The 16,764-nt window shown below is 40.1% G+C and overlaps 1 protein-coding gene across 20 annotated transcripts in view; it reads left to right on the top strand.

Annotated features, from left to right (window-relative positions):
- The window catches only part of SOX5 (SRY-box transcription factor 5), a 504,910-nt gene that overhangs the window by 132,598 nt on the left and 355,548 nt on the right, over positions 1-16,764 (top strand). The gene's annotated exons all lie outside the window — the stretch shown is intronic.

Raw genomic sequence — 16,764 nt, 5'->3', positions numbered from 1 at the left:
GGTTGGGTTGCTGCGCTCCCTGTTGTCAGGCAGCGGGGTGGGGGCTTCGCCATTTCTGATTAACTAAAAAAAGATGTGTGTGTTTTGGAGGTGCGTGGGTGAGGCGGTGCAAATGTCAAGTTCAGTGCTGGTTATAAACAGCCTTTTTAAACAGCAGCACATTTTCATTCAGATCTCTTTAGGTTGTGAAGAATACTGTATCTGTAGCGCATATTTAAAGTTTAGGGAAGAAAAAAAAAAATCTTCCTGGCAGTAAGCTCGCCGTATCTAGTGCAACGTTCTCACTCTGTCTCTCTCTCTCATCCTCATCTGTTGAAAGAGTAAAACTTCTGAGGTAGGTCTTCAGAAATAGCAGCAGTAGCCAGCGCAAATGTGAAGTAATTGATTTGCTGCTGTTGTTGTTTGTGATTGAAGCAGTGAAACCTTCCCCAGCGAAACCAAGTGGTGCAGACGAGCTCCTGCACTGTTCAAACCGTGATTTTCCGACGCAACTAAGGGCAAACGATACGATGAAAAATAGTCTCTTCTGCTTTATCCCTTCTTTCCTCTAAAATGTGTCCTCAGCCATGCATATGCAGGCTATAATGTAGCATATTTAATCTTCCACTTCATCTCTGCAGATTCTCTCTCAATACCAAAATAGCAAGGACTGGAGCAGCTACTCTTTCAAACAGCACTTACTGTTCTTAGACCGGGGTGGGGGGGGGGGGGGCGTGTTTTTTGTTGTTTTTGGAGTTTTCTGTTTTTAATCTGAGCTAAGTTTGAACCACTGTAATGGTGGGAAAATCTATCCAGGGTCCATTCTTTTTTACCACGGAATCGGGCGAACCAGGAAGAATAGACTTTGTCATGTGCAAATATAGTGACCATAAATGGTGCTGGAGGCTTTCTCCATTGTCCTGTGACTTTGCCACGAGAGAAAGCGCGCGCAAGGAAGAAAGACACGTTTGATAGAGTTGTGAAGAACGCCTGAATGGCTATTGGGTGTTGGGCATTGTCTGGCGCTGACCTCAATTCGGTACAGTAGAGACCCTTGAAAGCACTGTCTGAAGTCACAATACCACTATTCTCCTCCGCTCCCCAAAAGGGATTAGTTAAAAGGGTGACGTTCCGTGCAGAGAGTTCCAAGTATTCCCTGAAACAAAGGGGCCTGAAATGTTTTTGAAGTTATTTTTAATTGAGTTGAACTAATTTAATAAAGGTCCCAAGAAGGAGGGGGGAAGGAAAAAAAAAAAAATATAAAGGAATGTGATTGTTTTATGATTCCTCGCAGATGGAATGGACATTTATAGCATACTTCTTCTTTAGTCTTCCAGAGAACAGTAGCCCCATTTACAGCTACTGTTAGCAATTTAAAACTGCTCCAAAATGAAGTCTTTCAAGAAGTTGACAGCTTATAAATAAATCTGTCTGATAAAATTGAACATAAACTGCATCTGTGGTTAGTTTGCCAAAATTAATTCTACATTTAATTAGAGATAGCAGTCAAACATATTTAATAAAAAACAGTCTTGGAGAGTAAATCAAATGAAGCCAGACTTTAGCAGATGCTTTGCTTTTTTCCCCCTTTTTTTTCCTTTCCTTTTCTTTTCTTTTTTTCTTTCCTCCCAAGGAGTGGTGAAGTGACCTCACCTCTATGATCCTCAGATATTTAGAAGAGCAGGCTGAGGGGAGGCCTGGGCAGCTCATGAGATTATGTAGGAGAAGCCATGAATGGATGGCCTCAGACAAAGGGGGGTAATTATTGTGCTGCAATTTTTACTGATTTCTATAATTAGGATTTTCAGTAATGCCACTGTGTTTGCTGTAAATGTTGAAATGAATTAATATACTAATTATTAACTGAACATCAAAATTTGGATTTGGTCTGGACCTAAACCCTCTGCAGTTCTAAATTTCAGGTGTTGGCATAGGTAAGCTGGAAGTTAGGCTGTGCTATGATTATTAATTACTGGAATCGTGAGTGAAGTTTTATTGTTGCATCTTGAAATTGACAAGCCAGTTCCCCGCATGCAAAATTTATATTCACTACTTCACATTCTTTTTCATGTGCAGCTCATTCATGTCTCTTCAAAAATATGACTTGATGGACTCCTTTAGCTGGTGTAAATAGGTACAGCTTCCACTGCAGGAAGGGAGTCTGTCTCTTGGCAACAATTTTAAAAATACAAGAAAATAAAATAATTCAGTGTCCCAATTCACCAAACAAAGTCAGTTGAGCGGTATCAAAAACATTTTATCCATTCCATTTTAAAATTAAGTGGAACATTTTCCTTTTCCAACCCTCCCTCTCAAAGCAGCTTTCTGTCTACCACTGAAAACAAACCAAACTTTATTTAAAGCCCAGATCTTGTATGGGAGATTTTAGCCCACACTGTAAAGACATTCAAAACTTGTTAAGGCTACTAGAGAAATCCTGTCTGCTTATCTTTTTTTTTTTTTTTTTATGGTGCAGAAAATTACATGATTTCTAGACGTAAGTTTGACTGCATGAGCTGATAATAGATTATCTTTCTCTGAGACGTTTAGGTTGCTTTTGTATATTAAAGTACATAAATATTGTGGGAACTCACTGTTTCCCGTGTGGAAGGTATTGGTTAACTTTAACTACCACATTTTTTTATTTTCCTTAATTTTTTTCCTTCTTTTTTTTTTTTTTTTTTTTTTTAATGTAGCCATTGTTTTCCGAACAATTTTAAGTTTGTAGAAATACTAAAAATAAATTTAAAACTATCCAGGAGACCTTGATAGCTAGTGTCAATTAGATATCCCGAGAGGTCATGCTTGAAGCCTTATCTGGTTAACCTCGTTAAAGTTCTGCTGTTACCGAAACCCCAAATGGCTCAAGTTATACATTAGGAGCCCCTAACTGAGAAATGTTGACCATTTTTCAGAATACTTTTTCATTAATGTGCTGCTATGGCAGCACAGCACCTTGCAGACTGAAATAAATATTTGTTTCTGCTTTGAAATGCAGCAGAAAGGGATCTCTTTGCTTTCCTTTTGACCCTTAAATTATGAATGGCAGTGTTCAGCAGGGACTGGTTTTTAATCCCATGTATGAGGATATCATGCAAGCATACACACGTACATCTCATTTTAGGGAGGCTGCAACTTGCGAGTCTAACAAATCACAGTGCACCCAGTGTCTTAAAATAAACCACAGCAGTGTTGACTTGAACTTTCTAGGAATTGCGGCTGAAATTTCCAGAGTTGCCTATGGAATTTGAAGTCCCTGGCCTTTCTTAAACTACTCGGGCATTTAGATATAAAATTCTGCAGGCAGCTCTGAAATACTCCACTCTTCTTGTTCAAGCAGTGAAGAACTCTTTTCTAATCCCCCAGGCACTTCATGTTAGCTAGGTCCTCGATCCATAGAGTATGTTAAATCTTGTTGTGATTTAAATATTGGATTTGACCCTGCTGACATCTGTTTATGGCATATGTGTAGTTATTTTGGAGAGCACTCCTCGAGTGAGACAGTTGACTTGAGCATGACTTCATCTGGTTAATTATGCTGAAACAAAAAGTGCTTTGCTGAATCAGAGGCTCAAAAATTCCTGTTTTTTGGGGGGAGTCCTTAGAGGAGTTTTAGGAATGATGTGCGTGCATACGCTCATTACCTGCAATACACGTTCATACTGATATGGGTCTTTTTAAGAACAACTGATTCTCCAAGACCTAATATATTTCTTTGAATATGGCCTAGTGATGATATATATCATTCTTCTCTTTAGCCTTCATAATTACTTATTCAAATATTTCCTACTTACCCACATTTTTAAAGTTTTCAAAGGCTTATCTTTTTAATGTGATGTTCAAAAGTGCTGTGTGAAGGTCATTAAGACTAAAAATTGCCATTTTGAAGCCAAGCTAGAGATTTTTACTCTTCACTTAACACAGAGTTACAATTTGAATTCAGAAGGAAAAAATTACTGCTTACATAAAGACATTTTTAAAAGTAGAGCACCTCCTTACAGAAATTAGCTCTTGCTTTTAATTGCATATCTGTGCTTGAATCTGGTGTGGATTTCAGAGGCAATAGGATGCTTTGATGTTTTATTAAATATTTTTAAAAGGTGGGACTTTCTGAGAATTAAGCATTCATGTTGTATTTAGTGTACCAAGAACATGATAATTTCTTTCCTGTTGCCAGCACTCATGGCATCTAATATGGAACTGTTTTTCCAAATTTTGTAGTTTACTTTTAACACTGAATGAGCAATATCTGTTTTCCAAAGGGGTTATCTTAATGTAGATAAAAGGTATGGGGGGGTTCTTTATGTAAAAGAAGGCAAGGATATACTTTCGTTTTTCCTCCCAAAATGAGCAAGTATATTCTTTGGTGAAGAACACTTTCTGAACGGGTTGCATTTGTAGACAGAATGAAAAATCATAAAGTTTGTCATTCCTCTGCAAAGGAGTAGGCAGCAGAATCCCTCAACGTCCCCTGGTCCTCTGTCATTAGAATATGACGGAAAATTTTTTGAGAGTTTCGTTTATGTTTTGGTTTAGTTTGGTTTTTTAAATCATTTGGTACTTGTTAATCACATCCAGTATAGGAATAATGTCAGATCACTTGTACTTTCCAGTTTGAGGAGGGGGCTGAGGATCATTAACAGCCACTTTCCCACCCTGTACTTGTAGGACATTTGGAATATTTGCTCCATTACTCTGTCTCCTTCATCTGCTTCATTCTCTGCTTTTATGCAGTGGGAATAACTGTTGTGTTTCTGAAAGTAAAGGGATATTTGCTGCTTTTATTTCTGAGGTTGAAACAAAACAAGAAGAGGTTCTTCATTATTCTGTTCATGTTAGGTGCAGCTCAGAGTAGCAAAAAGAACCTGTCCAAAGACACGATGGCAAACAGAATGTGAATGAAAGCAGGAGAGGTTACCACTCTGCCTAGAGCCTAGGTTGGATATTTTGATGATAGTCTGAATGGAGTCAGTGAAATCATTTTAGGGGCAGATGATCTTGAGCTGGAAAATAAGGACCTCTTCTCTGCCAAGATTCTCAGCGAGCTGCAGTTCAAGGAAATGCACCTGCAGGTGCAATAGAACTTGAACCTGATTGCTGTGTTATTGTCTCCAGACAACTGACTTGGAGTTTATAGCTTTCCTTCCTGATTGGCATAATCCAAAAAAGTTGCCAAAAGGCCGAGAGAGGGTTTTGGTGAAGAAAAAAAGAGAAGGAAAACATGTTCTCATGCTGTTCTAGCCACCCTACTAATCTTTATCACACTGTTAAGTACTTCTAACTTAAAAGGAAGGGGTTGAAGATGTTTAGGTGAAGAAGATGATGTTTGGGTAAAGATACACAAGGAGCCATCTCTAACGAATTTCTTAGTTTCTTTTTCTCTGAGTTGTATCTGAGACTACAAAGATGATTCAAAATCAGAAGTGGGGGGGGGGAGGTCTTAAAAGCTTTACAGCTTTTTGTACAAAATTTTTGGTTGCATTTACAATTGCTGGAACACTGCTGTTTCCTGTATGAGGGACTTGAAAAAAACAAGCAAAAGTGTTCCTCCGAACACCCTGTTTGAGGGACCACGGTATTTACCCCATCTGGTGATTTTTGCCTAGCTTGGATGAAAGGGGAGGCAAAAAAGCAGTGCTATGGAGTTCTCCATGCTCTGTCTTATCATCATTATAGACAGATCACTAGTGGCAAGTGTTCACAGGATATTATTGCCTAATGTCTCTAAATCAAACAAGACTATGTCACAGAAATTAGTTAAGAGGATGATTTCAAACCTGTGTAAAGCTGGAGGTTTGATTTAGATAATGCTGCTGCAAATGCAGAACTGGTTTGTAGCTGTAAAAAGCAGAATTTTGTGTTGGACTAATCTCTGGCTTTCAGGGCTAACTATTATAATTAAATTCCTGCTCTTTCAGGAAGTGCTTTAATGAGAGGAGCATTTTTTATTTTTTATCTGTAGCAGTATTGGAAAATGAACCTGTCCTGTCTTGGATATTGCCTGCATTTGGTAGGCTAATAAGGAGTTCCTATTGAGGGATCTTAGTGTAAACCTCTGATTTGGGGTTTGGAACCAGATGATCTTTAAGGTCCCTTCCAACCCAGATCATTTTGTGATTCATTGATATGATTTTGTGTAATTCTTTGGGCATGGTAAGAGTTTTCAGCAGTTTCATTTGAAAGATGTGCCTGTCTGCATAGGACATGTAAAATGTCATGATGTACTACTGGGCTTGAGCTGTCTTACAAGTCATCAGAGATGCCTCTGAAAAAAAACAACCAAAACAACAAAACAGCCAGCAACCACTTCATCCAGCTGCTGGAGTGTTATTTGGTATTGCAGCTTCACTTTTCTTGTGTTTAGGTGAGGAGAGCCTAAGCAGCAGAGAAAGCACCAGTTCCAATGCAAATGTCCACAGCCAAAATAATTATTTAGTCTGCCCTTTAATCCTTTTTTGGGTTACAACCCTAAAGAAAAGGAGGAAAAAAAAAAAAAAAAAAAAAAAAAGACTTCAGCTTGTCATGGAACATTTATTCCATGTATTACTGCTGATTTGCCCACAATGAAAAATGCCCAAAGTTCATTTCTGGATTCTTGTTTTTGTTTTGTTTTAAAAGGAAAAAAAAAAAAAAAAAAAAATTACTCCATCCCTGAAGAAGCCTATTTCTGAGCAATCCGTGGGTCTAGATCTTTTTGAAGATTGAAAAAATTTATACAGTTTGATTAAAGTTCACCTAAGAACCCACATTTTGAGCTTCCTTCATTGAACTGATGAGAGCCTTCTGAGGATTGCTCATCACACCTGGAAACCAGACAAATTTTACTCCTCTGCACTGGAAACTCCTATACTTTTGGCTTCTCTCCCACTCTACATTTAATTATTTTGAATTCCAGCACGCCAAGCCAAGATTAGTTGCTACTTTCCTGCAAGTGCTCTTTATTCTCCAGCTCTCATGCTGCCTGGCCAGCCATGGTGTGCAAGTGAGCAGCAGCAGTGTGACAGGGAGAGAGGTTTGTTAAATTAAGACCCTCTCAGTCCCAAAGGAAAAGGGTTGCTCACTCTTCCATAGATGAAAAATGACCTCTTCCTCTCCCCTTGCCCCTGGGGGATATTTTCCTGATAACAACATGAAAACTTGGCAGGCTCCATGTGTTAGATGACACTGTATGTTGGTGAAGAACATTTCCGCCATATCTCAGCAGGGGCAGACAAGATGGCATTTGGAGAGCAAGAAGAAAAGAAGGGAGAAGAAGAAAAGAAATTGGATGGGGGGTAGAAGTGCAAGGGTCACGCAGACTGCTGGTTGTAACTCGTAACCTGCCAAGACTCACACGCATGACATGGGCCTTTATAAATGTGTGACAAATACCTCAAATGAGGGACAGGGCAGCAAAGTGCAGGGGAGGCAAAAAAAGCACAGAATGAATGTGGGATTCGTGGCCTCAGTATGTAATACGAGTTGTAACCTCGGCCTGAAAATTTTGTTACTTCCGGCTTGATATTTCAGCTTACAGGATTGCAAAGTGAGAGTGCCGACACGAGGGGAAAGGAGGTAAATTTAAGGAAGTAGTGCCTGGGTACAATCAAGGATAAAATCCTTTTTTGTGGAGCAATATATATTCACAGGCAGAAGGAGACAAAAAGGTGCAGCGGCCAACACGGCAGAGGCGCAGTAATCAAAACTCAGCTAAACGGAATTGGATAAAAAGTTAGGAGTCTACTTCATCATGAGGGAGTGGAGAGCTGTGTGGCTCCTGCTAGTAGAGAATAAAGCTGCTGACAGCAAATACTATTGAGATAATGGAATTTCTTTCTTCCCTTTTTGTGGAGGGATGAATGTGAGATTGAAAGCTATATTCACATTTTTAAATAGATTTTTAACCAGCTCGATTTGCTCCTGGTGTAGGTACATTTACATCAGACTTCAGCCATCAATTCTTTCCTTTTTCCCCCTTTTTTCCCCGGGTTTTTATCTCTACAGATCTTTCTGTCAGTTGGGGCTGATAGGCTGCTCCAGTCAGATTGCTGACAATGGGCGATGATGTATGTGGGGAGAAAACATCGGTTTGCCAAGGTGTGAGGTGTGGTAATTGTGTTTTTAAAGGACACCATCAAAGCACACAGCTGCAAAATAAGCTGAAGGCTCTGGTTTACAGGCAGCTCCACGAATTTGCTGTGTGGGCTGGGCTGAGGAAGTGCTGCCCGCCGAGCCCTGGAGCCAGCACTGGGCACTGCTTGTTCCAGAGAGGCAGCTGGATGTGGCACAGTGGGAAGGTGGGCTTGTATTAATGCTAGTTTCATTTTCTAACATATCTGTCTCTGGTTTTTAAAAAGAAATCAGCCCAAAACATTGCCAAGGCAGCTCTGGGACCCATTCCACCCATCGCTGTGCAGGGGCACATCCCTGGCGGGAGCAGTTCAGGGTGGTGGATTGAGGGGTTCCATCGAAGAGTGGAGGAGGAAAAAAACCCATAAATAGGGTTCATGTGAATTTCACAAGTCAGGGAAACCGCTTGTTGCTAATAGTTGCTTTAACAGATGTTGATAAAGGATTTTGTCTTATGAGGCCCCTTCTAACCTGGCCAAGCAATTGGAATTTGAGGTTTACACATTAGGATTTCCCCCAGATTCCTGACATTTATCGTGTGCTTTTGACATGATAATGGGAAATTGAGTATTATTTTGTGTGTTATTGAAAACCAGATGAACTTTTGCTATCCAACTACATCTGTTGTTTGCTCCTTCCAGAATAAATATGGCAGTTCCTGATGCTGAAACAGCTGGAAATCTTGCATTCGTTCATGTTTCTTGAGATGAAGTGTATGCTATGGGTTTACCTGGTGATATTGCTTGTGTACTATTTATTTAAGATGTGTAGCTATGAAAAAAAGTTACTCAGTGCAAGATTTCCAGTGCTGGAACTTGCCAGCCTGGGCTTCTAGAGTAATATACCTTGATAATTCTTACCTTAATGTTTCCAAGTGGATTCAATTTCTGGAAGTGGTGAATATTTCTAATACCAGGGGGTTTCTAAAGCAGACAAATGAGAGCTCTCTAGCCAAACCAGCTCATCCTGACTTGAAGCAGCATAATGCGAGTTCGATCTGGGTGCCTCTTCTGAATAAGTACCTCCAATAATTTGCAGCTGAGGAAGAGTAAAATTGTGTAGTGCATTTGACCTGGAGTCCCCACAATCACACACACGAGTTTGCTGATATAACACTTGAATTTTCAGTCATAAACAGTAAGTGTTCATTCCAGTTGTGCAGTGGGTGGGGACGTGGGATAAAGGTGTGGGGACAGAGCTGAAGTGGCATAAACATTTAAACAGTCCAGAGGGGTGAAAAAAAGGCACCTTTTGTCTGCCTGGTTCCAGGAGAAGTTCTTGCTTGTGCTGCTGAAGATAGGCTGAGAAGATTAGAGGGGGCTCAGCTGGGGCAAGACAAAGGGAGACTGTGTAAAGCAGGATCAAGCCTGTTTGCCTAGCAGAGCTCTCTGTCTTCTTGTTGACAGATGTAGCTGGTGCAGTATCAGACTTTGCAGGCTCCTCCTCTGGGTTGTCAAGTGACAATGGTTGCGGGAGTAAATGACAGTGTAAAGTACTCCATGAATCCTTTATTTGTTTGGTAGTTGTAGCCTGGGATAGGGATTTAATGTTGAATGGACTCCAGATTGTCTAAATTGCAATCACAGTGTTTGTTTAAGGAGTCTGTGGGGACTGCTAAAGCATGTTAACTTTTGCTTCTCTCCTTTTCATGCTGCAGAGCGCTGAGGCAGGAAAAAAGGGTTAAGGGGATCGGAAAGGAAAAGTTTGCACTGTAAAAACATGAGGATGCAATTCTCCTAACTGCTGAGGAATCATCAAGAGTTTCAGGTCACTGAATTAGCACGTGATGTGACGGACAAAAGCCTCCTGCATTCCTTAAATAAGAGCTTTTCCTTTTGCTGGTACACTAATCTGTCGCAGCCACTATCTCAGCTCAGTGAAGTTGCTTTCAGTGCCAGATCTCCCTTCTAATGTCAGCAAAGAGCACATACAGTAATTTGTACTTCGATCGTATTGAGGCCCAGAGAAACCAAAAGGCCCCAGACCGAGTCAAACAAAGCAAAGATGGGGACTGTCTGCCGAAGTAATTAAAAATTGCAAAAAAATAATCAGCTTTCATTGATTCCCCTTTCAAACTATAAAGGAAAACTTGATCCCGTTTAGGAGACAGAAGTACCCTGAATGTAGCCTTGCAACTAAGCCAGCCAAAAAGGTTAAGGAAAAACCCAGCCAGATGTAATGAATCCTGACTATGGAAAAAAAGTGTTATTACAAATTCTGGGACAGAGGAGGGTTTTCTTTAGCAGAAAAGGCCCTTTATTTCATATCATGGCTCAGGACACATGATCACGTTGGAAGTGCTAACAAACACATTTGGTAACAGGTCACCACTTGTTCAGTCAATAAAGACCCTTTCTTGCTCCGTGTTTTGCAGGATCCTAAGCCTCAGGTATCTTTGACAGAGCTGTAAACAATTCTGTGTGGCTGTGTGTTTGCACCAGCTGATAAAGAGGACCTTAATAACCTTGATGCCACATCTGGAGCACAATCCATCTTTACTGCATCAGGATCTCCTCTGTAATCTCACCACCCAAGCCAGCAGCTTTTCCCCAGCTACACACTGATCTGCAGCATTGTCTCCCAATAAACTTTTCCTCTTAATACGTGGCTGTTGAGGCTTCAGCCCTGGCAAAGAAGGCATGCATGCAGCTTCTCTGGAGGTTGTTGTCTGAGCCCTCCCTGGTGAGCAGGGGAGTGTTCAGAAGCATCCTCTCACTTGCAGAGGTGCAGGAATATGGCACTGGTCTGTGTTCATCACCAGCGTGGAGAGAATGCTCTCATTTTTCCAAGGAGGATTTCTTTCTCTAAGCACTTTGTTTTTTTCCCTTATAGTAATCACCCTTTTCAAAGCTATTGGAGTTTTTCAGTGGGGAAAGTGATAAGCAGTAATGACTTGATGTCTCAAGTGAGAGAAGGACCTTAATGTTTTCCAAGGAAATTTTGGCCGTGTGAGTTTTGCTGATTCTATGCATTTTGCAGGTACAATTCAAAAGCACACAGATGATTTTGTGTAGAGCTCTCACTTTTGTTTAAAACCAAGGAACACTTGACCCATAGCTTCCAAATTAGAATTTTTTTTTCCATTTAATTATGCAAAAATTTGAAGCATCTGTTACTGCACTTCTCTATGTTTGTAAATATGTAATCAAAAAAAATGGCCAGGTGACAATTTTTTCACTTTATTATTCACATGCCACCAGTCACATCATACAAGCTTGTACTGGGAACCCAGTTTGCAGTAGGCTACAGGAGCATCAGCCACAGGAAACTGAGACCCCAGCTGAGAGAAATAGCCATTTGTGTGAGCACACATTTAAGTACATTCCTGGATACAGATACACTGAACATGTCCTGAAGTGTCCTCTCCATTCAGGGGCTAAAAGGAGGTAATCAGTCTTAGAATGTGGATGTAAAATCTTGAAACATAACACAGGCTCTGCTTGAGGTTTGGTGGCTGATGTTGCTGCAACAGCATCAAGGCTGTTAATTCCCAAGCTGCCATCTTTAAAAACTCTGAAATAGGGTTTTGTCAATGTAATGACAGACCAGAGCTTTTATTTATAATCACATTGTACATGCTTTCAGAGTTATATGTCTACAGTACTTAAGCGAGGATTAAGCCAACTTTAATGCCTGATTATTTGTTTTTATAATTACTCTTGCCACTGTGCATAAGGAAAGCTGACAACCAGTATAAAATATTTTTGAGGTCTGCACTGTCTCTGCTCTGACATCCAAATCAGTCCTTCCTTTTTTCCCTCTCTTTTTTTTTAAATTTATGTTTGGGGGCAGGGTGTTGCTCCACAATGTCCTTTTCTCAAATTAATGGGAAGAACAAATCCTCCTATCCTCTAGCACAGATCTTCTCTTCTTTATTCTCAGACACGTGGTGTTTAAGGCTGCGAACACGTAAGCACCTCCCCACTCATTCCTTCAATCCCATGGCAACACTTGTGAGCAGGGAAAAAAAATCTCCTTACCAGCCCCAGGAGAGATTTTTCATCTTCAAGAATAACTGATGTACATGTGTTTTAAACACATTTAATGTGAAGGGAAAAGGTTGCTGTTTCGGCAGTTGTCAGTAACTCTGTGCAATGTTTGTGCTTGGGTAGGGAATCTCTGCTTCCAGGTCCTCCCTGGTTGCTCTGGGGAGATGGAGAGTGTTGAGAGCCTTGTCCAAACACTTCTTGTACTCTGTCAGGCTTGGTGCTGTGGCCACTTCCATGGGGAAGCCTGTTCCAGTCCCCAAACACCCTCTGGGTGGAAAAGTTTTTTTCTGATATCCAAACTAAACCTCCCCCAAATCAGCTTCGTGACACTTCTGGAGTCCTGTCTCTGGTTGAGGGTGAAGAGGTTGGTACCTGACCCTCTGCTTCCCCTCATGAGGAAGCTGCAGATCTGCTCTGGGGAGTCCCCTCTCCTCCAGGCTGAACAAACCCAGTGATCTCAGCCTCTCTTCACATTTGCACATTTGTGAGAAACAACTACTTTTAGGGGCTGTGTAGAACAAATTACACAGGTTTCTCTCCAAAAAAGCTCTGTACCATTGGAACATGTGAACGTGCCTCTTGCTCACTGTGTGGGGATGAGATTACCCCATTATTGGCAGTAGTGGGATGTAAGGTATGGTATCAGCTTTAGATTAAGGATGCACCCAGTGTGCTCAGCAGCACAGCAATTTTAGGTAATGTTCAGTGCTAAGATCCTGACTCAGCAAAAGACATAAGCTTTGTCTTCACTCATGCTGGAGTCAAGCTAAGAGTTTTTCTGTGCTCTGCTGGTCACAAGCAACTAAATTACTCTGACTTTTGTGTGGCTTTGGTGTGCTCCTTTTATTTCTCCTTTTTTAACCGATACTTTTTTTAGTGTTGTGCCAGAGAGATAGCAGCGCCAGCTATGATTTTTTTTTTTTTTTTTAATGTACAGATGATTGACTCAATAGACCACAACAGTTCTTTGGAGCTGCTAGAGCCCAGTGCATTAAAGCTGCTCAGGATGGAGGGATGCTGGATTTCCCACATTCCTGATACAGTGGCTCTATTGTGCTGGAGGGGCTCTTTGCGCATGTGTATCATTCCCATCTGTCTGCTGAGACTCCTTAGGAAACTTGTGATGAGAACTACCCATTGGGCTTTTGCAGCAGCCAGATCTGAAATCCTTGTTTCAGAAAACCGTGGCAGGGCGAGAATCACAAGACGGTGGGGAAAAAAAAAGTATCTCTAACACTCCAGTCAGCCCCAGCCTTCCTTATCCTGTCCCTTCACACAAGTATTATTTAATACTAATGGTAATGTCAGTAGCCGTATATCTCATTCATTTTAAAGTAGACAAACATTCAGAATATTTTTAATAGCTGTAATAGTGTCTCGACTATTGTTTGCTTCATCTGTTTGGGATAATGCATTTGTCCTTGTTTTAGCCAGGGAATAGGAGAAGCTGTAGAGATCAGTGCAGAGCCAGAAGGAGCCATCACCTGGGCTGTATATTCTCCCTGCCTGATCTGCTCTTTACAGCAGGCCATAAAATTTCTCATTGTAATTTTATCATCAAACCTAGAACCGTTCTGTCAGTTTCAATATATATTTGAGGAGTCCATTATGTAGAAAAGAGTATGTTTTATAGCACTGTGAAAGGTATTGGCATTGTAGATCATGAATAGTACCTCACATGTTATTTAGAGAGAAAATAATATGTTTTAAGACTGTGAATTCTCATATAGAGCTGACCTTTGGCGAAGCCTTTTGCCTGATTGGGAACTGCAATTTGCAGCTTTTTTTTTTTTTTTTTTTTTTTTTTTTTTTTTTTTTTTTTTGATCCCTTGTGGTGTCAGCTTTGAAAATGTTCAATCAATCTAAAGGTATCACAAGGGTTAAAAGGAATAAACAACCTTACAGTCTTTCAACAGATAGAGACTTGGGTCATGACAGTTATGGAATTAATGAATCAGAACCTCATCTGGTTGACTTCTGTTTAAAAAACACAAGACAAAAAACCAAACGCACAAGAACAAATTGTGATTTACACAGTGAGATTTTTATCATTCATAGAGCTAAATAAACAGAGAGGAGAAGACCATAAAGAATGAACGTTAATTGTTCTTGTGGTTTTTTTAAACAGAAACCAGCTCTAAAATTTGAGAGACGCTGTCATTTTAGGGGAGGTTCACTATGCCATAATGCCAAAATACATGACTGTGAAGGGGATTTATAGTCAGATAAAACTTTGCTGCACAAAAAACCAAGATTGGTTAAAGACTAATGATGTTTGCTATACTTTGTCATCTCCTTCCTTCCTCAAAGTGAGAGGGAAAGACCTGGACACTTAGGTGATCACAGGATTACTCTGAAATGTTAAATGCAAGAATATGAAAAAGGCAAGTTGGGTACAGGATGTATCAGGTTTGGTATTCCCAGCAAAAGAGGGAAGGAAGCCATTGTACAATTCACACAGAAGGATTTGTACAGCTCCATTTGTGTGTTTAAAGGTATTAGATTATTTATTTGGTGTTAATGCATCAAGAAATAGAAGAACATTTTAAGCTAAGGGATGAGAAAAAAGATGTTCATACATACAGTGATGATTAAATTTCAAGTGGAAATTAGAAACCATCTACAGGTAGTTCACGTCTCTTTTCAAGAGGAGTGCCCCAAAATTATTCCCTACAGAGATCTTACCAGTGATGAAATAGAGTGAGTTTCTTTTTTTTTCATGTGCCTTCATGAATCATCCTGGTGTAGTGCTGGGACTTTTCCACAATACCATTACATTGTTGACTTGCAATTGACTGTAACACCCAGATACTTTCCCAAGGAAGTGCTCCCTAATCAGTTGCTCCCAATCCTGCATTTATGCAGTTAACAGTTCTACCTAATTATAGTTTCATCTTCTTGTCCCCATTGCATCCTTTTAAGGCTGTTTCTCCAATTTTCAAGATTATTTAGAATTCTGCTTCTGCCTTCCTACTTGCTGTCTCTCCCAGTCTGATGTTGTTTGTGGATTTCATAGGAACACTCTTTGTTCCATCATTTAAGCTTTAAGTGAAAATACTGGGTAGCATCTGATTTAGGACAGATCCTTGAGGAAAGCTGCTCTATTCATTCTTCCATTTAAGTAGTGAGCCATTAATAATGCTTTTCGTTATTTTCCTTGTAATTGTGTGTTGTTTTCAAGTCTGTGTTGTGATAGTTCCAGCAAGAGCCTTTCTCTTGAAGATCTTACAGTTTACTTGTGTGAAGGTAGTGTGAGAGAGTTTCAAGAAGTGAACCCCAAACCAGGTATGGCAGCTGCTGCTCCTGGTGCTCTGCAAAGAATTATAAGTAGCAGAAAGAGATTAATTTAGTTTAGATACATCTTTTGTTGACAAATCAACACTGATGTGTGTATTACTTTTCTTCTCACTACCGCTCATGTGCTTTACAAAAAGGTTGCCTATTTTTTTCTGATTTTCTGGGAACTGGAAGTGAACTGAAGTTTGTAATTCCCGCGATTTTAATTTCTTTGAAGCCAGGTACTATTTTGTTCTTTTTGACCCATGCTTCCCCTGCCCTCCGTAAGTTTTAGTCTAACTGCTGCAAAATTGCTTCAGTTGCTTGAAGGTATCTTAAATATACTGAAATTACTTTCATTGCATGGATCTTGCCCCAGAATATTTAATTTATTTAGACTATTTTGGCACAATATGAATTTTCTTGTAGAAAAATTTGATTTGGTGTGGGCTATTTTTTCAATCAAAAAAGAAAACAGAGCAGACAGTCCCTGAGCATCCCAAACTAAGAAACAAAGAACCTGTGGTAATTTCAGCTTCTGAGCAATTCGTATTTGAGCTCTATAAAAAGTATTTCTGATATTAATAAAAGTATTTAACTCTCGTAGTAAAGCCTGTAGGAAATAAATGCTGGAATATTGGATGATGTGCTGGAATATTGGATGCATGATGGAATACTGGACAATGTACTGTTCACTGTTGGGAACTTTTCATTGTATCTTCCAACAGTGCTGCTACAAAGGTGATCTGGCGAAACTTACTCCTAGGAGTAGGTTCATCTCCCATATTTGAGTTAGGATCAACAAATGTTTTTCATAAAAGTGATTTTCACAAGCTGAGTCCTGACCCTTGTGGATCTATGTTGTGATCATCAGATCCTGACCAATTAACGTGGTCTGTTTTGGCCTTTAGTATGTTCAAACAGTTGACCAAAGCAATGCAAATCCTATAACCGCTTCTCTTGGACACCCATCCTCAATCTTTTTGTGTTGAAAATTAATTCGGAGTTGAGTTTTAAAATTAAGTAGGTAAAAGAACTACTTTCTTTAGAAAGGTTTTGTGGGCTTTTTATTGTTGCTGCTGTTCTTGCCTAAACGTAAATTCCCAGCGAAGGAGGCTGTAACTGGTCCTTGAAAGTTTAGAGATGAGATGATAGATGTTTTGGATTGGAGAGCTCAGGGAGGCTGAATATTGTCCTGCCTGGAGTTGTGAGGTGATAGTATTGATTTCTGTTCAAAGTACACACGGATGCCTCCAGATACATTCTGCATCCATTAGGTCCTGAATGGGGAGCTTTTTATTCTTGGCAAGTAGCAGCACAGAGCAGGCAGGCCTTGCCCTGCTTTGTTTGTTTTAAGTAGAAGTAAGGCTGTGTGTGTCCATTTAAAATTAATTGACCTTTTGTTGGAGCG

This window comes from Hirundo rustica, chromosome 4 (genome assembly GCF_015227805.2).
Source record: "Hirundo rustica isolate bHirRus1 chromosome 4, bHirRus1.pri.v3, whole genome shotgun sequence".
In the NCBI taxonomy this organism is placed as follows: Eukaryota; Metazoa; Chordata; class Aves; order Passeriformes; family Hirundinidae; genus Hirundo; species Hirundo rustica.
This window is presented reverse-complemented; position numbering and strand designations above follow the sequence as displayed.